General features: G+C 39.4%; 1 protein-coding gene across 2 annotated transcripts in view; it reads right to left on the bottom strand.

Annotated features, from left to right (window-relative positions):
• The window catches only part of bcr (BCR activator of RhoGEF and GTPase), a 107,614-nt gene that overhangs the window by 44,346 nt on the left and 35,777 nt on the right, over window positions 1–27,491 (bottom strand). The window lies entirely within an intron of this gene.

Below are 27,491 nucleotides of genomic sequence, written 5' to 3'. Positions count from 1 at the left end.
GTGACCTGAATACTTACAATTATCGATTAACCAAATAATCTTGACATCACTAATCTCTCGACTAAAATTTTTTTTTAATTGCAGCCCTAAAAATAAATTAACCTTGAATTTTCTTTTTTTTTTTTAAATCACAGATTGAAGTTAGGTTAGAATCTTAAAAACACAGACTAAAATAGAACATTTTCAAATTATAGCTAGAAAAACTCTGCTTAAAAGACGTTACTATGGACAGTATTGTCATGAAGCTCAGAGGGTGGTCTCTAACAGTGGGCTGCCAACAAGGCCAAGTCAATTTCACTCTGAACCCTAATTAATGCCGTTCTGGAAACTAGGGCACACAAAATGAGCTTCCCCCTGGAACTCCACCACGCATAAATTTATACAAAACATAAAGAAGCAGAGCACTTAAAAGGCCGACCGCAAACTGGGTCAAGGTTCAGATGATTTGAACAGAAAAGAATATGCATCCGTCTGTGGCGTCTCTGTGATTGTGCGAACTCGCAAAAGTATGAGATAAACTAGTAGAATTTGCTCTATAGAGAAGTCACGATGTCAGATTTGTACAATTACTGCAAGAAGAAATATCACAATTTAACGATTCTTTACGATTAAGGACGCCAAGACCAAACGACAGTGAAGTCCTTAATTCACTTTTCACATTGTCTAATACCTTGATTCTCAACCACTGACCAAAAAAAGCTGTGACAAATTTACTGTTAGAATTAATTTGATGTTTTTGTATGAAACAAATCATCAGATCAGTTTTGCCTGTAATATCTCAATACAACAAAATGATGAATGTGATATGAGGAGGAGAAAGTGGTTTTCTATTGCCAAGCCTTACCACAATAGTTTGTTAAGTCCTATTAATTAGTACAATTGCAATAACAGTTGCTATAGATTTGCAATTTGCTAATAGATTTGCAGAACAGCTTTAACTCCTTGTCTGTGACGAAGGAAGAATCCGATCCGAAGAGTGGAGTGTTTGTGGTGCAGATAATGTGATGTGTTGGGGAAGACATCTTGGATCACGACCTCTTGTTCATGTCCTCCTCCTCCTAAACTCACTCTTCGCTCAGAGCTGGCAGCGCCTCTTCACGGCTGACTCAGACTAATGACACGACACAGCCTTTTCTGGAGACACACACGGGAGCGCACGATTCTCCACGCGTCACATTCAATTGTACGGATTGTGAATTCTAAAGAGCGTGCATCTGCAAGTTCGATTGTTACAAACGGCAACCAATATTGTTAGAAGGCAAAACCAGAGCAGCCGCCTTTTATATTTTTGCACTATATGCTGACGGATTCAAATGACATGTATGAATGTGTAAGTGCGTATGAATATTTAAAGAACCGACGGCCCAAATCACCATTTTAGTCAAGAGTAAGAAGGGTAAAACTTCATAAAATAGTGAATCAACCATGTCCTACATTTTGTGGTTGTTTTCTCTACTAGAGTCAAAGTGAGTACAATCTCTTTCACTGAGTAACCTGTAAAAAGTTTTTTCTTGTAGAGGTAACTATGGTAGTGTAATTGAAGTAGACTTAGACAAAAGCTGTAGCTAAAAAAAAAAAAAAAAAAAAAAAAAGTATAAAATCAATGCTAAACTACAAAGAGGAAACAAAACAACAAGTAAAACATGTAAAAATGCATTAAGTATGATAGGTTTTTATACCTGTAAATACAAATATATATTTTAACACCAATCAAGTATATTGAAAACTCCTGTAAGAGCAGACTTCTAAAACATATTAGAGACACCAGACTGGAGAGACTGAGGACATTCAACAAAATAAAGGCGGTTTCTTATTTGTATTTGTCTTATGATGATTTGAGGAGTTTTGTCCCACTGTGCAACAAGGTTATAATTCACAATAAGGAAGTAAACTTGTAAACCCAAAAGCATATGTTCTCTAACAAAACGAGGCTAGGCTGTGAAGAGGACAGAGTCAGATCTGTACGCTGGAGTGTGCGGGCTTCTCTGACCTTCAGCCCACCCACAGCCCGCTCCGTGTGCTCTACAGCACCCGTGGGTGGCTGCTGCCCACTGAGGCCACCACTCTGACCAGCGGCAGCATCCACTAACACTGCACCCTCTGTGTCTTTATGTGAGGAAACATACAGGACACATTCCTTCAACATTCTACCACCGCTATATTTAAGGTTAGAGAGTGGCAGTCAGGGGAAAATGTATGTGCAGAATAAGATTAGATTGGTTCAGAATTAAATTTCTCTCTTCTTTTTACTTTAAGCCGCTATTTTTTCCCCAAGATTTCAACCCTGCTGCCCAACCCTGTGGTTAATTCAAAGATTTTTACTGGCTAATGGCCACCAGGGGGCACTCTAGCAGGAAGTGCAAGCATTTGACACACTGTAGAAGAAGACGTCAGTGGTCAATTGATTTTAAGGTTCAAAACGCGATGTGTTTTATTACAATCAGACTCAAATTCACAGAGAAATGAGTCTAAAGAGGAAGTAAATCTAGACGCGGCTGAGCATAAAGACACACGCGGAGCGTGGACATGCGATATACGGCGGTCTGCAGTTTAGAACCTGCCGCATTGAAATGAGACTTTCTTGGCAAGACCTGACCATCTTTCTATAAAAATCATATCACAAATGTTACAACGTAACACTTACTCGCAAAGGACAAGCTCAGAAGCAGATGAACCAGATGTGAAGACACAGACACGGGTAAATCAGCTCACACAGAGTCATCAAGGACAGAGGGGACAGTAGGGACAGCTGTGATGTGTTTTCAGTTTGTTAAGCTTCAAAATGCTGTGTGTTTTATTACAATCCAATTCATATTCAATGAGAAATGAGTCTAAAGAGACCTGCGCCGCAGCAGTGGACCACGGGTGCGCTGCAAGACCCTCGGTTCAAAAGACAACCGGTGTGTGTAAATATCTCACGTTACAACGTGAGCACCTGCGGCTTATTGACAGTTTAAATCCTATCTATTTGATAGGTTCCAATTTGTTAATGTAAACAAGAGCTCCTCACCATGCTCTAAAGTAATTTACGGTGTGCCACAGGGTTCGGTACTCGGTCCAATTCTGTTTACTCTTTATATGCTGCCATTAGGCAACCTTATCAGAAAGCATGGCATTAACTTCCACTGCTATGCAGACGACACTCAGCTGTATTTATCAATGAAACCTGATCAGAGCGATCAAGTAGACAGACTTAGTGCTTGTGTGAAAGAGATAAAAACCTGGATGACACTTAACTACCTGCTTCTTAACCCTGAAAAAACCGAGGTCATTGTGCTTGGCCCTAAGCATCTACGAGACGGTCTATCTGAGCAGATAGTCACGCTGGACAATGTTAGTGTAGCCTCTAGTTCTACTGTAAGAAATCTTGGAGTCTTATTTGACCGGGAGCTCTCATTTAAAGCTCATATAAATCAAGCTTGTAAAACAGCCTATTTCCATTTGCGCAACATAGCCAAAATCAGAAGAATCCTGCCTAAAAGCGATGCTGAAAAACTTATCCATGCATTTGTAACGACTAGATTGGACTACTGTAACTCCCTGCTTGCAGCGTGTCCTAAAAGCTCCATAAAAAGCTTTCAACTGGTTCAAAATGCAGCAGCAAGATTACTAACAGGAACAAAAAGAAGAGAACACATTACGCCAGTGCTGGAGTCTCTTCACTGGCTCCCCATCGAGTTTAGAATCAGATTTAAAATTCTACTCTTGACCTACAAAGCCATAAATGACATGGCCCCATCCGACCTCAAAGATGCTATAGAACCATATCATCCAAACAGAGCTCTTCGCTCTCAGAATGCCGGCCTTCTGGTGGTGCCAAGAGTCTCTAAAAGTACTGTAGGAGGTTGAGCGTTTAGCTACCAAGCCCCTGTGTTATGGAATCAGCTCCCGACCCATGTTAAATATGCTGACACAGTCTCTTCATTTAAGTCCAGGCTTAAAACGTTCCTCTTCGAAATCGCTTATGGTCAGACTAGTTAGGAACAGAAACATAAACCCACAGCTTTAGCTACGCTGCCCTTGCAAACTGTTCACCGCCTTCTTTTCTTTCTCTCACTCCTGAGGACCTGTGGACCCAGATGCCCCTCCCCTGGTGAAGTGGTCCCTGCCCTGTGTGGACGGTCCCTCATCTGCCTGAAGAGTGGGTCCAGCTCGCCTCCGACGGTCCCTCATCTGCCTGAAGAGTGGGTCCAGCTCGCCTCAGACGGTCCCTCATCTGCCTGAAGAGTGGGTCCAGTTCGCCTCAGTCGGTCCCTCATCTGCCTGAAGAGTGGGTCCAGCTCCAGTCTCCTCGTGTCCGTCTGTCCGTCTGTGAGAGTCGGATCTCTCCTTCACTGGAACTCCTCCAGGTTTCTACGCTTTTTTCCCAAAGAGGTTTTTTTTGTAGTTTTTCCTGGCCGAGAAGGAGAGTCTAAGGACAGAGGACCCTGGGACATCGTCCCTCGCCACCACAGACATTGTCTGACTCCATCGCCACCACAGACATTGTTGATTCATTTCTCCCTGTGGCCCTCAGAGGCAACTGTTGTTGTGATTTTGGGCCTTACAAAAATAAATTGATTTGATTTGATTTGAGTTGCGTCCTGTATATGTACAATTTCTTCTTTGTAAATTTCTTTGGAGCGGCTTTTATTCAGGAGCGCTGTAAACCCCTAAAGGTACGGTACATTTATCTATCATTTGTGATATAGAGGTTTAAATCCAAGCAATAACATCTCCATGAAGAGAAACAAAAGGCGTCTTCCATCAGAGGCTACATAGTGCACTTTTAATACATGTGTCTTTACAAGGTCTCCAGTGTTTAGGCGCACTCCTTAGTTTATTACTCTTCATGTCCTAGTGCTAAGTGTGCATGACCTGCAGTTTCCAACAGTCGGGGGAAGGGGCTGAACTTTAGCAGTCTGTTAATGAGCCACTTTAACCTGCGCTGGTCAAACACAGGACTTCACTGTGTCCACACATGAGCTCACTTCACTCCAACACAAACACCAACCACAACCGACTCACTTCATGGCTCGTCTTCACACGTAACTTTAGTTTGGATTCAAGGTATTGTATGTGAGCGGTTCATTTTCAGGTTGTGCCACATTTTCTCTCATTGGACAAATATTGTCGTAGGGTGAATTCCAGAACAAGGCTGCAAGATATATCGCAATCGAATCAGAATTATAATTTGAATTATTACCAAATCACAAATACTGGAATTATTTAAGAAATGTTATTTCCTCTGCAAACAACAATATGTTCAGTTTGAGTACCTAATTAGACAGTGGAAAACATGTTCTGAAATGCATGTGATTGTTCTTTGTGTAATATTACACAATTCTTCTCTCAAATGTTGTTTGAATAGAATCATAAAATTAAAATAAACCGAGATCTAATTGCATTGCAATGCTTTTGAGACAAAATAACAATACCTTTTTTCCAAAATCTTTTAGCCCTAGGCCAAAAACCACATACACAGAAAGAAAAAAAGTCTAAAAATAGCACATTGATTTCTTCCTGAAGCTGTTGTCAAAATATTTCCACTGTCAGAGACCTGCCCATGAGTCCTCTTGCCAGTAAAGTGCAGAATGTATTTTTTTTTATACAGCTCGATATCAGTCTAGTCACTGGTTTCATCTCCCAGAGTTTAGATTGGCGTGATTGACAGGTGGATAAGCCGATCAGGGTCACACATGATCCGGATGTATCAAAACAAACATGGCTGCGTACGATTAAAAAATAAAGATAAAAAACATCATGGGTGACTGAAAACAGAGATTAAGGCAGAATCAATGAGCAAGGCACAAAACTCCATGATAATATAATATGACCTCACATAAACAAATAAGATTGCACAACTCTGTTTGGTTCGAGGTGTGACGGAGATGACCAAACTCGCTGTAACGCGTTGGAGAAGTGTGCGCTCTGGAGTCGTCGTCCTGCTCATGAAATGTTTACATGGAAACAGACTTGGGGAAGGGACAGGACATCTTTGAGCTTCAGGTGAAACATCCCTGTGGGAATTAGTGCGGCGCTGTCATGGCAACAGCATACAGTATGTACGGGCCGGAAAGATCAGGGTTTATCATCAGGTGTCTGGTGTCACCGCACTGTTTATGGGACGCCCCGGACAGGCTTACACTATAGGTTAAATACAGGGTCACTCTTTTTCAAAGTTGATCATGTTTTTTTCCTTATCCTTGAAACAAAGAATTCAAAATATTGTTGTGAAATAGTTGTAAAATTTAATCAAATTTAAGACAAATTTCTTGTGCTGTAGTATGTATTTAATGTTTTATTTGTTTGTGATGACACAGGTAATGTGAGCTTCCTTTTAAATGTTTTACCAAAGCAAATTCAACCAAATTGTTTGTGTGGATATTAATAAAGAAAATAACCTACATTTACCACAGCAGTTTCTTGTGTTTACCTAATTTATAGTCCGTTTTATCCACATTGTTGGGTTAATCCTTAGTTAGAACTACTGTTAGAGTCCTAAAATAGATCTGATTTAGATCTGGTGGCTTTCAGAAAGTGAAATATTTTCTTAGGTTTTTCTAAGTGTTTCATAATGTACTTTTTCATTCTCTGTTTGATATTAAACTGAAGTTTATTTTACATTGTTTATTTCACAGTGTAAAGTTCAAGTTTGTGTGATGTAGTGTAACTAAAAATCAAAACTTGATACCATGGGAAAAGGTTCAATAACTATGATCATATTTTGATACCACAATAATACCATGAAAAACACACTATTTCTGATTTCGACCCAACTATTCTTGAGTATCTCATTTCGATACTAACTTTTAGTTTCAAATAGTATCTGGGTATTGATTTTTTCATGTCCGAAGTTATGCAGACACAAATTTACCTCATGTGGTAAAATAAACCATGACTTATGTATCTGCAAAACCAAAACTCAATTTGTCTTACTTATTACTAGTTAGACTATTTTAGTACTAGTTGCACAAGTCTTTATTGAAACAAAAACCTGTGGCTATGGGAGTGTCTGAGCGACCATATTTGGTATAAGACAACGGGGAACAATGAATGAGAGGACACGAGTGTGGACTGAACAGAATAGTAAAGCGCACTCGTGTAGATGAGAAAACCATAAATAACAGACCAGAGACAATGCGACAGACCGGGAGCCATGAAATCAGACTGAGACAGGAGAAAGTCTCAGAGGAGCCCCGCCTCTCCATCCCCCCATCATGCTCGGCGGCGCTCAGCATGGCCCCATAAATCTGCGATGGCTGCCACGTCGGCGCCTTTATTGGACCCTGAGCACTGCCAATAGAGCCCGATCTCGCCCTCACACACATATAAAGTAATGTCGCGCCGCCACACTGCATACAAAGCAAAAGCTGAAATTCAGCTGCATCCGTGGCTGCAGCAAGATTACACATTTAAATCCTTCAATCAAGTGCAGTTTTTTTTTTTTTCTTTTTTACGTGGTGAACAGGGTGAAACCGGGTGCACGGTGGCAGAGCGGTTAGAGCTTTCGCCTCCCAATAAGGAGATCATGCATTTGATTCCCGGGCCAGACCAACATCAGATGATCTCTCTGGGTGGAGTCGGCGTGGCTCCAGTCACCCGCGAGCCCTAACGGGAACAGCGGTAGAAAATTAATATGAAATGCCTGTAAAATGAATCACAAAGTAGCAAAAATATCACCTTCTACCACTATTTGAAAGTTCAGGAAATCCCTTTTTTTTTTTATAAGCTCTTTTTGAAGCATTTTTTCCACTATAGATGATGTACTCGATATTCAGATGTTGTCTTCAATCTTCAAAACCACCTTCACAATATACTTTTACTGCTATTAGTATTTGACTAAATTTGTGCACGCTTCTCTATGATGGTGGCATTAATCATATAGTGCAATACAACCACAAACATCTGTAAATCAAACTGTGGATGCTCATAAAATGTTTATCTATTTCTCCTTATTGAATCTGAGACTTTTGCTTGAATATCTTTTTACCCTAAAATATGTATGAATGTCAAAAATGCATGTTACGAAGAACAATGCATTGAATGAGGGCAAAGTCAGGCGTTGCTAGAAAGAATAAGAACAAAAGAAGTGGAGAAGCTCAGCCCTTTGTTACTCCAGCTTCTAAGTATCCAATTTGGAGACAATTTACGGAGCGGAGAGGTGGCGGAGGGCGAGAGCTGAAATGAAAGTGAAGCGTTGGTTACAGAGGCGCTGGGGGCCATAGACACACCACTAAATGAACAGAACACAATGTCTCTGAGGTAAATCCTCCAGATACTACGACCACCTCATGGGAATCGACTGCATTTACCGGTAACGATAATTTCGCTAATCGATAAGTCTGGCAATTATTCTCTTGATGAATCAATTAGTTGTTTGATTGCAAAACTAAATTTGACCCAGATGAAGCTTGAGTGAAGTCGCTTGAGGTCATCCTGATGGAGAAGTCATAAAACCTCTTCTTTCAGAACATGACATTTTTCGGAGCCTGTGTATAATCTAGATAACAATGAGTAAATGAGTTGCAATTAATCAATTAACTTGTTTCAGGCCAACATTTCATATAAATACCCTGTTGCTCCCCTCTTTCATCCTGCAGTTTCAGCCAAATGCCACACACATCTTCCACATTACAGCAGCAGAACCAACAGCCTCTTCATCCTCTTCACCTCTTTGTCAAGCCTCTGATTGGGAAAAGAATCTAATCACAATTTTTCGGACAATAATTGTGTGTTTTAATAATTGACTTCAGTGCAGAGTTCACATTCTAAATCAAGATAACCATGTGTTACAGAATGTGATCTAAACTACAGGGTTAGCAGTTTTTATGCAGAAAGAATAAGATTTCTGAATTAAGATAATTTAAATTGTGATTTTGATTAAACTGTGCTTAATCTTGCACCTCATTCACAACTAAGACTGTCCTCCTGGTTGAAATAGTAGTAACCTATATTAGCAGTATTAGCAGTGCTGTAGTATTGTCGTCATAGCAAAATGTATTCTCGGCAGTAATGTTCCACAGTATTGTTTGAACTTAACCATCTTGCATTTATTCTATTACAGATATTTTAATTATTGCTGAGTTCTGAGACTGGAAAATGTATGTAGAATCCAACATTTTTGTACGCTTTATAAATTAGACCACTGACTTGTTATGCCATATTCTAATTATTATACTATGGAACATTTCAGTCAAATCAAATAAAAACAATCAGGTGGCAAGAGAAGTTAGTGCACCTTTAATCTCAAGTAACAACAGTTTTTAGTAACATTTTAAAACTTTTTTCCCCTTTTGGATTGGCGGTACAACAAATCCAAATAGATAAATTCTAAACTTTCTAGCAAACAACCGTGTCTGATTTAAACTTAACAATACCTCAAAAGAGCAATGAAAACAACACAGCCTGAATATGAAAGATGGTCCCCTTCTAGGACTTAGCCTCCCATGGTGCTTTATGTGTTTTGTGTTTGTCTTAAGGGGAAGAAACAGATGTAGAGAGACAGCGAATGGGCCTTCATAAACCAACTGTTGTTTTGCTATAAAGCTACAGAGAAAGACGGGAGCGGGATGACGGCCTGCATTGATGAAGAAGTGCACCTACAGCAACGCCCAGAGCAGCGCAATCTTCAACAAAACAAACATTTGAAACAACAAAAACAGATGTTAGCAGAAAACCTTAAAGGCGGTACGGACGATTTTTCGGCGATTTGAGAACGCAGGCGGAAGTGCGCATGTGCACTCCCCCGTTTGGACTGATACAACACACACGTGCGTTTGTTTATTAGCGCAACGGAGCGCATCGCATCTCTCGTCTCCCGTAGATTTCTGTCCACTTCTGCGTCAGCTTGAACTGTCTTTCTCCGTCTTCATTTTGCCCCGTACACTGAGGGAACTATATTATGATAGATCCATGCGCTTAGGCACGCGGAAACTTGGGGACGAGCCTGACGCGGCTGCAGGTGAGCGGTAGGTGCGTTTTATGATTGATACGTGGCAAGACAAATGATTTATCCACGCCACGAGGAAATATGATAGAAAATTTGCTGAAAAAAATCGTCCATACCACCTTTAAGCAAATATGCTGTTTTTTTTTCCTCAGTTCCTTCAGTGGAATTATTACAAGAAAACCCATAAATATCTACATTAACAATTACTTTGTCCACAACACGTAATACAGCTGTTTTGTTGGGACCCATTTTGTGGTATTTAATTCCTACAACAGAAAACATTACTTTTTTATTGATACAGGGGGAAAAATTCAACGAGTCCCTTGTTGAATACATAAAACATACACTAACTATCTAGCTATAATTTCAATAAAACAAATGTATAAAAACACACCCAATATGGAATATAATCATGCAAAGCAAGAGCACTGACACTGTGGGTAATCTTTAACAAGTACTTTGACTGCACTAAAAGACATAAAATCGTTTAATTTAAATAGTCTGTGTTTGTTCCACAGAGAGAGAGCTTTTTTTTCCTGACTCGGTGCAACTGTAATATAAGAATGTCCTGAGATGTCAATTGATGGCTGGTGTTTAGCTCAGTTATACAATCATACAATAACCACAATAATCAGGCATAAACGAACAAAACACCTGAATAATAGAATCAATAGCAAAACCGTGAAAGGAGGAAGCAGTATGTTTTTAAATCTAGTTCCTTGCTCTCACAAAGCCGTTGGAACATTGTAAATATTCACATCCATCCATTTTCAGTGCGTGCACAGCTTTAGATCAGCTTCATACCGCCAAAGAGAAATTGGAGCAGTGTCAATTCTACTGCTGTTAACTTATTTCCAGGTTCCCAGTTGATAAAATCTGATCTAATGATATAGCATTTGCACACACAAGAACTGCGTAACAAATTTAGTACCAAAACATGCTGCCTGCATAAAAAAGCATTAATAGGAAAGTAAAGTTGTTACATTACATCTTATCATCAAGTAATAAATATAATAATAATAAGTCACATTTTGTTACTGTATATTCTCTAGTGTACATGAATAAAGCAGTATCCACAAGCTTTAAGTGCAACTATGATTTCTTATGGCAAAATCAACCAATTTATCGTTGACAAAGCACCCACAGGCCAGTCACGATGGACCTGGACAACCACACATTATTATAACAGTAAGAATACTTCCATAGTAATTAGCAAAGATGCCAAAGCAGACACGAGTTTCTCTCTCACCGCTGCGTTTTGTCCTTTTATTCTCCCCTGATGCTTTGTGTCTGCTCGTCTACCAAACTCTACATCTCCCATTCCCTCTCCATCCCGCTGCCGCTTCTTTGATCAAACACGACACTCCAGGAGACGACTTATCCCCTCCGAGTGAACATTTCTGAGAACGCTCGCCTCGTACTACAGACCCATTTCTTTGATTCCGAAAGAGTACCTTGTAACTTCTCCGTCAACTGCAAAAGTCATTAAGAAGGAGACTCATTATTCCCAGCCCTGAAGCATTACGGCGGAATGAGCGCTCAAATTGCAGCAGAATCACACACAGACAGTGATTAATAATAGAGCAGAGGGAATTACCGGCTCAGCGCTGAAACGTGGGTGACACCATTTACACTGAGGAGAAGGTTGTAGAGTGGAAAGCAAAGATTTGAGCATCAGAATGCGAGGTAAACTGTACAAAGTAGTGTTTTTTATGTTTACTAAATGTACTGTGATACGTTGAGGAGTCAGAATACATAGTCATTGATGTTGTGTTTTGTTTTAAGTATAGGCTCCAATGCTATTAAGGTCATATAAAAATAACAGTGTCACAAAGATTGTTAGTTCACAGGGCTAAATGCTGTTTGTGTGATAAAGACCAGAGGGAAGTACAAAAGATCATGATCATTTGCTCCATATCAGTACTAACTAATGCAATAACATCTGGAAAGACAAATATGATATTATTATCATTTTATTGCAATATGTGAGCTTAAATAGAACATAAAAAGAAACGAAATGTGACCTTTCCTGGAAACATGTTCAAATGCTCTTAAGCTTTATCAGATCCAGTATGAGACCAGGTAAAGAAAGTACCATTATTTGTATTGAAAATTACAGTAAATTATCATTGTCGTATCACAATCTAATATGCCCATGACTATTGCAAAACATAGCTATTATACAGTATATAAATACCACCACCACAACTGTTTTCACAAGCACAGTATTACACAAATAGGTTTCAAATAACTAAAAATGCTAAATTCAAGCAATCGATATTAACATTCTACATTCTCTTTCTATTCCAGTGCTTTGAATCTTATATCCAACTACCGTCTATAACAACTTGCTGTGTAAACAATGGCAAGCCCTGCCCATGATTAAATAAGCATTTCGAAACAAATATCTGACCAATCAGGTGTCAACAGCTGTAATAGCGCTGTTGCTGGAGGCTGCAGCCACAGAGCAAAGGTCAAAGGTAAAAGGTTAACACAGTGGAGCCAAGGAGCCAGAGGTCACGTGGTCTTTTGTGTTACTGTGCGGCTGTCTGTTTTGTGTCTATTTCAGCATCTCCGTGTGTGTGTGTGTGTGTGTGTGTGTGTGTGTGTTTGTGTGTGGGTGAAGGGGAGCTGAAATCCAATTAGGATTCAGTATCACTGCCTCAATCAATAAAACCACAAAGCAGAAATGTACACTAGTCCCAATAGTCGCTGAAAACATAAGGAAGCAAATGCATGCAGGTTTTGGACAGAAAAATAAACAATAAATTATTATCACAATTACAGAGACTTGTCAACTAAAGACATTGTGAGGTGTGACGCAGACCAAATATCGGATCTAAATTGCACTCATGAGACCACAAGTGCACAGTATTTCATGCAAAAATAACTATTTGTATAGAAAATTAAAAACAACTAGGTGTTGACAAGTATAAAAGGAAGAATAAACTCCCAATTTAATCTCAGTAAAATAATCAGTAGTCGACTCATAAAAGAGTTTGGTCGACTTATACAGTGACCCATTAATCGACTAAATGACTAATGACTAAAGATCTACTATTGTATTATATCTCACGTTATCCAAATTCCAAATCATATTTAATTCTAATAAATTAATTATAATAAATGATTTTTTTTAGGATATTAGATTAAGAAACATTGCCAAACGAGACTAAACAAGAGTTCCAATGATAAAACAGTCCAAAATGAAAAGGAAATCACATTTGAAACCCTTTTTTTCCTTCTATCCAGTTCTAAATTGTGTGTGACATTCAGATAAAAGTGCGTCTCCGTCCTGTGAGTTTGATTGGCTACTCCACGCTGTCAGCTGGCGATGGCAGAAGATGGAGCAATGATTCCCGACAGGTATTTGGAGGATAAAAGCAGATTCCGTGTGTGCCAGGCAGGAGGACAGCGGGGGTCTGATTACTATTGACATTTAGATCAGTCAAAAATAGGACATTGCCGAAACGGTTGGCGCTTTGTTTATGTAATCAGGCCGACTTACATGTGTGCTATCTGCTTAACAACGGCAAAACAACAGATCATTTTGCCGCATTATAATATATTTGACGATAAACTACTCGCAAGGAGCAAAGAGTTCCACAAAAAGCTTGGACATGTGCCCAGGAAAAGTTGCTTAGTGCCAAAAGTCCTGTCATGATCATGAAGCAATTACTGTGGAGAAATACAGTGTATTTAATGGTTATGTACTCGTTTATAGAGTGTGGAGAAACTTAGAGCAAGTAAATCACTCAATACGCTTTTCTATAGACATGGCTAACAAACTTAACTCTACATTTCAAAGGATGGACCAAGATGTTGCAAAATTAGCCAATTAGTTGGTAATTTTGTCCACAGATTACACTACTACATTTTGCACCGTAGAAACCTTTTTTCAGCTAATTTCTATTCCCTTTGGAGTAAGACCAGCAGTTTTTGGAAACAAGAGCGCAAGGTGCTTTATTGTTAATTTCATTGATTGTTTGAGTTTTTTTGTGCATCAGTTTTATGTGCAGGTTTACAGTGCTCAAAAGGAGTAAGATGAAGGGAAACAAGACTATGCAGATATACACAACACAAAAACCCATTTTCAGCGACGAGGGGACTGCTTGGTTCCTCTGAGTAAATAGTGACCAGGGTATTATAGGGAGTTCAGCAAAAACACCTATTATCAATGGTATCGATGACCTTTTACCTGCAAGTGAAGTTTTACTTAAAGGTGGTATGGACGATTTTTTCCAGCAAATTTTGTATCATATTTCCTTGTGGCGTGGATAAATCATTTGTCCTGCCACGTATCAATCATAAAACGCACCTACCGCTCACTTGCAGCCGCGTCAGGCTCGTCCCCACGTTTCCGCGTGCCTAAGCTCATGGATCTATCATAATATAGTTCCCTCAGTGTACGGGGCAAAATGAAGACGAAGACAGTTCGAGCTGACGCAGAAGTGGACAGAAATCTACGGGAGACGAGCGATGCGATGCACTCCGTTGCGCTAATAAACAAACGCACGTGTGTGTTGTATCGGTCCACACGGGGGAGTGCGCATGCGCACTTCCGCCTGCGTTCTCAAATCGCCGAAAAATCGTCCATACCGCCTTTAACAATCCCTCACCTTTTACTAGTTATATAATTGTAAACATTACTGTATATGTTCATTTTGGTTCATTAAGACAGATCTAAGGCATATCATTACAACAGAGAAATGCATCTTGGTTCCAGATGGACAATCCAACATGAGAGACTAAGCCACGACTCACCACACAGCTTTTATGCAATATAAAGCAATAAATCTACAGTGAGCAGTATTTACAATCAAAATACAATCAATTACAATGCTAAGTCAGCCATTGCATCTTAGAAGTGACATAAAAAGGCCAGTCGACAGCAATTACAACACATATCTGACATATTTTGCGGCATTAATATGTAAAATGTTTATCCAGCAGCTTGAATCACTATTGACTATTCACTCCAAAACTCCATAATGCAGTTGTTCAAGGCATTACTCCATCTCCCACATCACATGGCCTCATTATTCTCCCCAGGAAGTGCGGGCCTCCTGCCGCGCCTGTCACTGTGAAACAAACCACATCGTCAGAATCACTGGAAGCTCCGTCTAATGCCCCACAAACACGGACGTAAACACAACATGCAGACATGCAGATTAAAGCGGAAATTCTGGAGTTTAGTTGAGTATTTGCAGAGTATATTTGTTGATGTAACATGTAAAATAATGCCTTGTGTGCCAGCAAACTGTTAAACACATCATGACAGATTCATGAAACTGAAAAAGAATGTGGTGGTTTGTGTCAAAATGTACGACAGCTTTCCGGACTTTATTTCATTCATTTTTAGCGTTCAAACTCGTTCATTCAAAACTGGGATTGAACCAAAAACTACATCTGATCAGGACTAAACAAGGACTAAAACTTCAACATATACTTAAGTAGTGATTGGAATTGTATTATCACATTTCCAATTTGCCTAATGCTAAACCAATGGAGATTTAAAATGGCAGAAATATCACCTTTTGGGTTTTAGCTTCCTAATTTGAGGTCTTTATACTCTTATTTGAACATTTTAACTATTTTTGCTGCATTTTTTTTTTTTTTTACCATAAACAATATACTCAACATTCAAGCATTTCTTCAAAACAACATTCACGAGATCATCTGAATTTAAATATTTCCCACCTCTAGTCTACATGCATTTCAGGTCCAAAAGAACAACACTGATTTTATATTTCCAGTTTGGCCCCCATGTTTCACCATTTATAGTGCACAATTAGCTGGCAATTAACCACATGCTTTAATCCCCCAAAAAACTGAGTGCTTAAGTTGCTGCTGTCCCGCGTCCCTTCAGGCCCCCCCGTTCAGGCCCCCCGTTCAGCCCCCCGCCCACCCCAGTGTCCTTATCATCCAACCACAGCAGAACGAGCACAAAAGCCCCAATCGGACTAATCTCTGCTTAAACACGGGCAGCAGCATCAGCCAGCTCTGCAGGGCAATAAACTGCTACACTACTTGGTTAGACGGACCACAGAGATTTGCTAAAGCCTGTCTCCTGGGAAACGATTGCCATGGTTACACCGCAAACTAACAAGAAAAGCACTTCAGTTCTGATTAGGCAGTGTGTCTTTATTTAGACATGGGAAGAAGTTTTCAGAATAAAGCTGGGGATCGAATGCCAACAGACAATTGGTATAATCCACAAAGATACTGCAAAACGTGGAGAACAATGTCAAAAAGTGAGCAAACGTGCAAAGGAACAAAACCGATAAAACGCTGGGTCATATTTTTGAATGAACGCAAAGTTTAGTATTTAGCAACGTAAAATCTCTGTTGGTTTATAGGCTAAATGAGAGTGAAAATGAAATCCCAAACTATATTCATGGGTAGATAACATATTGAGAACCTTTCACCATTCATAAGACATAACATTTAGTTTTGAACTCCATCACTCTGAAACCCATGGATACAGTAGATAACGACTAACGACATTTCAAAGTGTGTCAATTAGCTGCACGTTTTGACCTACATTTTCTGACATCTCAAAGAAGCCTTATTGGGGAAAAAAAAGCTATTCATGTGGTTTTCCAAAGCACTTTTTTGATTTTATGAGAGGTTTTTGTATCAACGCCCAAAACACAAAATTGCAAGCAAACCTGAATTCCTTTCTGACCTAACAATCGCTCAAACATTCTTGCGTCAACTTTGTGTAACCTTTGTGTAAACATTTATGAAGCACCTCGAGGACTTACAAACTAAATTAATACTAAATGAATACATGTTTTAGTAAAGCCAAGTCAGAGCACTGTCACGTTCACATCTAAACTCAAGAGGTACTGAAGGATATGCTTGTATGGACTGTAGAATTGTATTATATTACTGTTGTTGTTGTTGTTCATCTAGTGTTTTAATTATTTACATGGACCCCCTTCAGTCTGAAATAAAGTTTGATTGTTGCATGAAAGCCTCAACCTTTGTGGGCTTTAAGTAATTGAACTCTCTACAGTTCAAATTTGATGTTTAAAAAAATAAGGAAACGTTCCCACAATAAATATTTAGCCCCCAAAAATACTATTCAGTTTCAAATGAATAAGTTACAAGTTGTATTGATAAGTTGATAAAGTAATTATTGTAGCAGGCCAAATAGTAGCTTCAATTCCTTACATTATGTTGATGTATGAGTCGCTAGCTCTGAACATTGTACCCTCAACAAAACCTCGCTGCAATGCTCGGTATTGTATCAAATCCCCTCTCCGCCCACTCGCTCACTTTTACCCCTCTTTACACTGGCATTGTTCCATGCTGTCTGCCAGCTTTCAGCCTCGCTCCCTGCATCCATTACCTAAAGGCAGTTACTCCCACAGCCCCATAACAGCTCTAAAACCTGTGCAATTGAAACATACAAAGCCTTTCCTTTACAACCACAGCCCAAATACTGTAAATACTCTTAATCGGTCTTGCCAAATGCACTTTTCACACTCTTCAAAAGGAGGACGAGGAATAATAGGGCGGATGAGGAGCAGTCGTTTCAATTATGTGCGGAGGGCTCGCCGTCTCTTGAAGGTTATGGGCCCGGATCACCGCACACTCCTCCGGGACTGAAGGAGGAGAAGACACTTTGCCATTTGATTCCTCTCCATGGATTTCAAAATGGATCTCGTGTCTGTTCAGGAAAATCAGCTCCTTTGTGTGGCATTTGATGTAATGTATTATGACCGTTTAGTCGCCGTGCATGAGCCTGGGATGGTCAGGAAATCTATTCAGTTATGGAAATATGTTCCAACCACTGATCCGTTTTCTATGGATAAATTAAGCAAAGATGCACTCTCAGATGCGTCCAAGTCAATTATCCAGGCATGGGACAGGCATAATGAGAGCACTGGTCTTTCAGCCTGTGCAGTTTAAACCATTACCTGATCACAAGTAACTGGTGTGAACGCAGAAATGACCAAATGTGTAATGCAAATGAATAAAAAACGTCAGTGCACAATATTACAGGTACCTTCATGGCTGGGTTATTCACTAGGTGCACAAAGTATTTCTTTTGAGATTTTTTTTTAATGTATTTTCATTGAGAAAATAAGATGTGAGACAGACCGACAATGTTCAAATCGAGTCTGAAAACTGTTTGGTTTAGCTGTGCAAATGACTGAAAGGGTTTTATCTGCGCCATTTTCTGTTAAAGTGCAGTTCATAATATTTGTTATCTTTGTATTTGTTTGTTTTTGTTTTATTTAAATGATCTTTTCCTGTAACATGTAAAGCACTATGAATTACTTTGTGTACAACACTGTTTTGCTTTGCCTTATGCGTATTTTCATTCAATTACAGGTCAGATCTGTGGAAAGGCGACAACAGCAACATCTCTACCAAGATGTAGCGGTTCAGAGTAAAGTTCTCCCCCCAAAAAAGTCAGTAATTTAAAACAATTCACAAACATTTCAGTATTCTGCTGCATTGTAGTATTTTTTTTGCAAATAATAATAGGCCTATTATAATGACTTGGAGAGACCTCATCTGTCCCACCAGATTGGCCTCAAAACCATATCAAACTGTAATCCTACAGACTTCTTCCTGTAAATGTAAATCTAAACTATTTATTTCAAGTAAAATGATTATATTTGACATATTTTATGCCTATAACATCAGCTAAAACCACCGTTGCTCTGAACCAAAGCCTTTTGTCGTTGCCTTTTAAGTTATTGCATTTTATTTTTGTCATCTTTCCTGCAGCGTGTCAATGCAGCTGGTTTTATTTTGAAAGAGCCACAGGAAGCGTTAGGTGGACATCAACCTAACGCTTCCTGTGGCTCTTTCAAAATAAAAGCTTTTACTTAGCATGTTGTACCGGAGGAACTTTTCAGGAGGTTTTGCCACTTGTGATTTGTGACACGAGCCACCAGAAATGTTACATATTGCACCTTTAAAGACAGAAAAACCCAAGTCCTATGTATTAATTCCATGAAAAATAAAATCAACCAATCATAAACAATGTTAGTTGCATGGATTCCACTGTATCAATGACAAAACGCAGCATATTCCTGTTATTTCGGCTAATGACTGACATGAAGAACAGTTCGCCCACTCTAACACTCAAGTCCTCACAGGTATTTCCAGCATCCGTTTAGCCTGACCCGCGTCTCCGTGGCAACAGCACAGGAAGCTGTAGGTGAATGTGAGAAGTCCTTATGGAAAAGCATGCAGTGTACGCAAACATGTCCTCCGCAGTCACAGGATGCCGCTCCATACAACCCAATGTCACAGTACGACAAACACCTACGCACAAACTCACAGGAAACGCAAAGGGAAAACAGCAGGAAGAAGAGAAGAGTGAGCTGCAGGCAATACTTTACACACAGTACATATTGTAGAAGGGCAAAGAGTTTTACGTAATCACAAACAAAAGATAGTGCGAGTCTAAAAATATAAGCTCTTGGTAGACATTGCAATGACGTCGTTGACCGGCCTTGTAATGCTAAAGACAAATAGGCTAGATAATAATGTATATTTCTTAAGAATCCTTTATGATGACAGGCCAACTCAAGGAACTGCAATGTAAACTGAGCAACCTTATTCTAGATATCTCCTTTTATGAATAAGCTATGGTATTATATCGTTTTGGCAAGTCATATTCATTGTTGCAGTTATATACTAAAGTAAAGGGATTGAGTAGCAGATACTGTATCTAAGGACCACAAAAATTAAATGATTAGAATGCATAGAATTTTTTTTGTGGCATAAATGTTAAAAAAGAAGCCATTATTTCATCAATCATACACTTTATTCTTAAATAGTCTCTATACCATACTTCAGTCTTTATTTGGTTAAAAATGTATTTGAAAAGTCTCAACTTAGAAAAGACAATGGAGATAATCATTTGACCAGTTGAAAAAATGAAAAGTTGCAGCACTGAAACATCCTCAGTAGTTTAGGTGCAAAATAGGACATTGATGCTTTGGTTAAGACACTTTGATTTGGTTAAATGCTTTAAAAGACGTGCATCACTCACTACTACACTATGAAAATGAAAAGAGTGAAACTTGCAAAATTGTGTTCGTACAGAATCTTTGGTCTGTTATAAGTCTAAATGTGAACCCGCTGCAGCGACAGAGGCAGCGCTTGTAACATAGTTTGTGTGGGAAAACGTGGAGATGAGATGAGATAGAGCCCTTCAGAAGCTTTACTTAGAGACAGAGGCCGTGGCGTGAATCACAGCCTTTCTTCTGCGATGCCCCGTGGGAGGAATGATATATTCAATTTGGGTTAAAAGAATGCATTTAGAGAAGAAACACTCGGGCGCTACGGAGCATGCACAGTGCGGACGGGAGGATTAATGCCTTCGCCGTTCCTCTGCTAGGTGTAACTGAGCATCTACAGAGAAACCAAGCGAGATCAAGGCTCAGCAACGTCTCTGAACTACATATAAGAACACAAAAGCAATGAGCAACGCGCCGGTCCACACGGCAAAGTTGACACGGAGAACGTTACCGGCGGTACTGTTGTTGGAGGACATTGTGTGCAGGCTGGCGCTTTTTCTTTCTCAAATACAAATTGTTTAATTACACGCCCTTACAATTCTAGATGGCAAACTGACTTTTTAGACTAGACAGACAAAATACAGAAAAGAGAAAAAAAAAAACGACACAATCCCAGTGATGTTGAGAAGTTTTTAAAAAATATATGTATACTTCATGTCAGTGTAGCTCAGTGATACAGTATGTTTGAAGTGACTTTGACCACATATTATGTCAACATACTAATGAAGGAACATTTGCACTGTATTTCTTTACCCAACATCTTGTATATAGCCTAGATATATTTTATATTTCTTGTCTATTTGTATTGTATTTTGCATGTGCATACAAATCTGTAAATGTTATCCTATTGTAGTTTTATTTTCATTTCAGTGTTCTTTGTTATACTTTACTTATATTGTTATTCGTGAGCTACTGTTTCCAAGTATTTTCCCTTATGAATCAATGTTTGTCAAAGTAAGAAAAAGCACAACATGCATCCAATTTGTTTGTACAGAGATTTCAACTTTCAGTAAGATATTTCAAGTGGGATTGATGGAAGAGCCACATCGTAATGGTACAGACAAAGGGTCAGGAAGATCGCTTTAGACAAAAGCCAGATTTCAAGGCTGGCACTGCCAAAGTGGTAAACCTCAATTCAAGCCTACTGGGGTTTCCTCAATACTAACAAATGAATCATCCCTTAAAAGCAATCAAAGAGGTATTGAACGTTTCAAGATGGAGATCAATTTAGGTCCCGATTAAAATGGTTCAAACAACAAACGAGACTCTGGCTTGGGTTTTAAGCTTTCAATCAATCACTCATCGGTTATTGAGAATCTGATTTTACAGATACAAAAGAACAAAATAATTCATCTTTGTAATTCAATAGAAACATATGTATAAAAAGCCGCTTTCAGGCTGCCCAGGGAATTGGTGCATCGTTGACTTGTTGGTCACATGAACATTGGACATTTTACACAAATGAATCTACTTATCTATGGCATATTTGAGAGGCAAGATTTCTCCTCATTCTCCATTTAAACCAACAGAGTTCCTGTTCGACCGCAAGTGCGTTTACAATGGCCATTGACAATCCGTGGAAAAGGCAGAAAAAGTGGGCGGGGCAGAATAAGGTCAATAATCTTCCTTCTGGTCAGGCTCGCTGGTGGATCCTGAAGTGGACCATCCCTGACACTATTTTTGCTTTTGAGAGCAAGAATAAGAATTTTCTTTCTTTAGCCGTCTCAGTTCGATTGGTTCGTTTCATCTTTACAATTGCGATGCTGTAAAGTCTTCGACACACTGTATTCTCTTCACCACATTAGATCTGGTCTTATCCATGTTCTGTCAGCGCCTCATCTCAAGCCTTTGTTCTTCGCCATACCTGACAGACACATGATGCATGCAGAACCACGCTTCATAGCAAAGCCATGATGGAGGCAGCAGGTTCCTGTTCAGACAAAGGCATTTAAGCCCTCCTCTGCAGTGTGGCGTAAGCGCGTGTGCGGTACATATATGTGTGTTTGTGGGGGTGGGGCAGCTGCAGACAGATGTGCACAGCCTCTGCTCGGCCACACCGCGGTACTGTGCGAAGGACGAGCCGGTGGAGAATGACCTCATCCAGAGCGGAGTCAACCACAAGGACGAATGGAGGCCAACCGTCATCCGTCAAACCCCCGGTGTGGCCCGCTGTGGGGAGTTTGAGGGCACAAGTGTGTGTGTGGTGCAAACCCCGGAGCGGATACACATAAGACCACTATGACTGATGGAGGTCTGAGGATCCTACAGAATAAGAGCATCCAGAAACCACCGTGGTCGTTTGTGGCATTGCGAGCGTATGAATTCCTCAGGACAGTTCCAGCAATGACAAAACAGGCAATTCTTATACTTTCTTTCCCTCCAAGATGTTCACGTTGATGCAAGGTGTGTGAATAAATGGTGATCTTGGTTTCTATTTCTGTGTGATGTCCTCATGTCCCTTCGTGTTCAGGTGGATATAATAGAACACAATAGAACTGTAAGAACATAAAGAAGTTCTTAGAATCTAGAAGCACAAAATAATCAAAAAAAAAATTGCAGTCTCAGGTGAAGATGTTTCTCTTTTTCTTTTTTAAAATCGATAATGTTTCAGCCTCATTGCCTATCTGGCTGTATATGTAAAATTCATTTATTTTTGTAATTCAAATAGTTTGATTGTATATTAAACACACTAGTGAATAAAGAATAATTATGGATTATCGTAAAATTGTGAGATTTCTCCTCACAATAATAGGAAGACGCGTTACTGATAAATCATGGATAGCATGTTATCTTTATTATATATTAAAGCATTCAAGTAATTATGCTTGTGTACCTATAAATAGCTTTGTTTGTAACTTAGTTTGTAACTTGTTTGTATGGTAAAGAAAGAATATAATTCCAGTGAAGGCTAACACATGTTTTTATTTATTCTTGGATAAATCAAAAGTCTTGATGAGGAAAGCCAGTCACTCTGGAGGCGTATGGACGTTCCGATCCTTTTTCAACAGCCCTATCCCAACTGTCAACCTTTTATAAAATATGTCTTACTCTACATAACTGGACTAATCGCATTCATCACCCTTCACACATCTCAAGTTGCACAACAGTTGAACCGCAGATAAATAGTAACTGCTGATCGTAAACTATAGTAATGACGGTGAGGAAGTAAATTGGAGCGTGAGACCTTCTAAGGCCAAATAAAATAAATTGTGTGTTTCCAGTAACATGGGGGGGGGGGGGGGATTCAGGTCTGTTGGTCGGATTTCTCCTTTTTTTTTATATTTTAAAATCCTCACACAGATTTTGCAGACCGTTTTCTTTTCTCAAAAGTGAGCGCTTCGCATTGATATGCAGATATTGAATAAAATAGTTCTCTACATCTATACCAGTCCAACCACAGGAAAAGAGCCATTAGCAGACAACAACAGAGCGGGCAACAGAGCCGGCAACAGAGCGGGCAACAGAGCCGGCAACAGAGCCGGCAACAGAGCGGGCAACAGAGCCGGCAACAGAGCTGGCAACAGAGCGGGCAACAGAGCCGGCAATGCTCGTTGTGGTCCGCGTGTTCGATGAGCTGTAGATCCACTCGTCCCACTCGTCTTTTTTCCAAAGCACCATTACTTGTAAGTGCCCAACCGTACTTTGTAGTAGTAGTAGCAGCAGCAGCAGCAGCAGCAGCAGCAGCAGCAGCAGCAGCAGCAGCAGCAGCAGCAGCAGCAGCAGCAGCAGCAGCAGCAGCAGCAGCAGCAGCAGCAGCAGCAGCAGCAGCAGCAGCAGCAGCAGTAGTAGTAGTAGTAGTAGTAGTACACTTTTTTTCCCCGTGGCCTCACCACTCTGCCAACATGCACCCTGTGACACTCCTCAATCTCTGATATTCATATACTTGTGTACAAAGAGAAGGCAAGCAGATGTTCAAATCACCTTGACAGCAAACAACAGAGCCCCATGTGCACAATGTGACTCCCAAAAGGCTGAGGCAAACAAACAACATACACGCAGAGGAGCAGGGCAAATTAACATGACGGTAAAGGGGATTATTTTTAGAAACGAGGTGAACGTTTAAACAATTTTTGTGTCTACAGGAGCTAATCCTTACAACAACATACCTACTGTTTTAGTATCAAAAGCTTTTGTTGAAGTTAAAGAGGAATATTGTGCCGTCAGTCTGTTCTCAGCACACACAACTGTCTTGACATCACCCGGGAGCAGGAGGGTTGATTATGAGGATTGTTATTTAAGTCGTTTGCAAATATTGTAATTGTAATAGTAATGTCAAGTAAATTGTTGTTGTGCTAAATGTATTTGTGATGTAATTATTTAAAAGGTGCACCATGTACCGGTAACTTTTATGTTGGGGGGGTATGTAATTTCTTGGCTTGAAATGTTCAACAGTATGGCATTAAAATTAACTGTCTTGCCTTTATTTCAATTACGGGTGCATTAAAAAAAGAAAGAAAAACACACACACACACACGCACGCACGCACGCGCGCACGCACACACACACACACACACACACGCACGCACACACATATGCACACACACACGCACACACAGACACGCACACACAGACACGCACACACGCACACACAGACACACACACACACACACACACACACAGGTGTCGGACACTACACGTTAAAAAGCTGTGCATCTTTAACTTAATGTCATTGGTTTATTTCAAATGTGGCTTTGGTGTTTGGTGTAATTTCAGGCGGCTTTTGTGTGTGTTGATGTGTTAAGTTGTTTGGGCCACGGCACAAATGAAACTTACATTTGAATCTGCCTGTCCCACAGGTTGTCTCCCACTGTTGTGATTTCCCTGTGGGTGTTTCGTGCTCCACTAATCAGCTTCTGTCCCCTGGAGTCTGACTGATGAAGGGCCCTGAAACTCAGTACATGGTCCATTCATATCTGTCACTTTTATGGACTATACACGCTTTGCACAATGCCTGGTTAATGTAGGTGTATGTGTTTGTATACTGTGGATTACTCAGCTGTACTCATCCCTTTTCTGTTCCACTGAGCACATCGCACAGAAAGACCTCATCCGGGAAAAAGACGCTCTCCAGACAATACAGTAAAAGACATACTTTTGTTTGTTTTTGAAGATGGAAACTATGGCAAAGGGTTTGAATTGTGAAAAATGACAGGTAGGACTGAGCAATATACTAAATTCTAATCGAGATAGAGCCATTTCTAGTTGTCAATGATACACTTAGGGCTTTTTAACGGAAAGACCTATTCAATGCTGTCAGTAAAGATAAGATAACCTTCATTTGTCCCACAATTGGGAAATTCTAGTGTTGCAACACAGATTAGGTACAGAAACAGATTAGGCACAGAAGTATAATTTAAAAAAAAAAACAGATAACTTATAAAAAAAACCTCTCTTATACATTAGGGATGTCACTAATGATTATTTCAGTAGTTGCCTATTCAAACGATTATTTTCTTTTCATCATATTTCTTGTATATTTAATTATTTCTATCAGACAATATTATTTTTAAACTCATTTGAACCAAATAAAAGGTTTAAAGATGCTGACTGAAGGCTTCTAGACAGAGAATATTTCGTAGAGTATATAATTGATAAAAATCTTAAATAATGTATTATTTCTGACTTTTTGATTTAATAATGCCACTGTCTTTGATATAAAACATCTTTCCTTATGGGTTGTAGAGTCTGTACAGTCCAGATAATGATTAAGATGATCAAAATATGACTGATATTTTTTGTATAGTTAGTGGATTAATTGTTGCGGCCCAGTTTATGGCCAAAATAGGATGAATATTGGCATTCTAGCACCATATCATTTTAACGGACGCCTCTGGTCATGTCATCTCTTGGTTAGTTTAGCAGAGCCACATTTGAAACATTTATGAACACAAAATGAGTATTGCTCGAAGCGCTCTACAAGAAGAAAGCTGCCGTCTGTGCCTGAAGTAGCCATTTGAAAATAGCCTTTTAACTCTGGCCTTTTCAAATATCAAGCTCGTAAACTGGACTTCCATCTGGATGCCGGTTGTTAACCTCGTCGGAGGATAAAGTCAGACACGTCAGTGAGTCACAGGACGAACAGCGTCTGAGTAAATGTTCCTCCTACACTCAACAAATACACACCACAGTCATACACAAATACACAAATATACGATACGATTCTGGGAGGGGAAGTGTGAGAGTTTTTTTAAAGTAAGGGGCGTGTCATATTTAGTAGCTTATTGGGATTTTGTTCATGAGTACTATTTTTAATAGTCTGGAAAATGAATAGATTTACTCCAAACTATTGATTTAGATGTACTTGATTTGGTGCTGCACTAAACATTATTCTACACAAAGAAAATAATAAATTAATAAAATACTAAGAATGCCAACAATTTACTTGCTTAAAGAAAATATACTATGCTTTTGTCCACTATAAAGTTAAAGTCTATGACAACTAACTTGTTGTGTCCAAAACATTATAATGATGCAGCATTATTGGCCACTATGGTGAAATCAAGTAATTTATCTCAATTGCAACACATTTCCTTTTCTTCTTCATTATTTCCACCAAACAAATAAAAATAAACTTCTGCATGGCCCCTCTATTACCGGCGTCACTCCAGAATTTAGATTTATTGCCGGGAGTTTCACTCAAAAAGGTGCTATTCAACAACCCATTACGGGCCATTAGCCAACAATAGCCGTGTTCAGATAATGCAAACAAACGGCTATCACAGTGACAATAAGCAGAAACTGATAGAGCTGTGCCACCGTGGGACACCAGAGGGCAAAGGTCACGGTTCACTCCACAAAACCAACCAAACAAGTGTGCAAAGGCTTGACTGAGATGAACCAGAAACCAGACGTACGACATTCATGGAAACTACTAAAGCTAATGAGAGATGGAGGAGCAAAAGCAAGTCAGACTTATCCTGATAATGACGTCTCTTTACATACAACAACCAGGAAGTAACAGTATGGCCCTAGTGTTTAAAAAAAATACTTTGACAGATGTGTGGTTTCTGAAAAATAATAATTTGCTATTTGAATATGTAATTAAAAAAATAAGACTATTATAGGAACAATACGAACAAGAGCAGAATAGAGTAAAAGCCTTGATAACAATAACCATAAACATATTATAAAAAGCTTTTTTAGACAAAATAGGGTCATTTTCAGCAATAGGGTAATAGTACTTTATTTAATATTATAATCTGGGTTTGTAAGTTCTTTGTAGGTCAAGAATATTCTAAGACGAGTCAAAAGGTCAACATTTTGTCTATTTATGACAAAACCGACATTCTATTTATGTGATTTATTTTCTGTATCGACACTGGCTCAAGTGAGTATCTAGTATTGGTACTAGTTTTACTATTGATTTGTATCTGGGTTTTTGATTAATTTACTTTGACAGTCCCAGTGCCTCAGTTAATTTCTCCAAATATTTTGTTATATTAGTCATCATAATGCTTTCCCTCTTTTGAAACGGACTGTAAAAGAAACCAATTAAAACTGCTGACTCG

Source organism: Eucyclogobius newberryi, unplaced genomic scaffold (genome assembly GCF_026437365.1).
Source record: "Eucyclogobius newberryi isolate DKJ021-1_F unplaced genomic scaffold, fEucNew1.0.hap1 SCAF_2, whole genome shotgun sequence".
NCBI lineage: Eukaryota > Metazoa > Chordata > Actinopteri > Gobiiformes > Gobiidae > Eucyclogobius > Eucyclogobius newberryi.
This window is presented reverse-complemented; position numbering and strand designations above follow the sequence as displayed.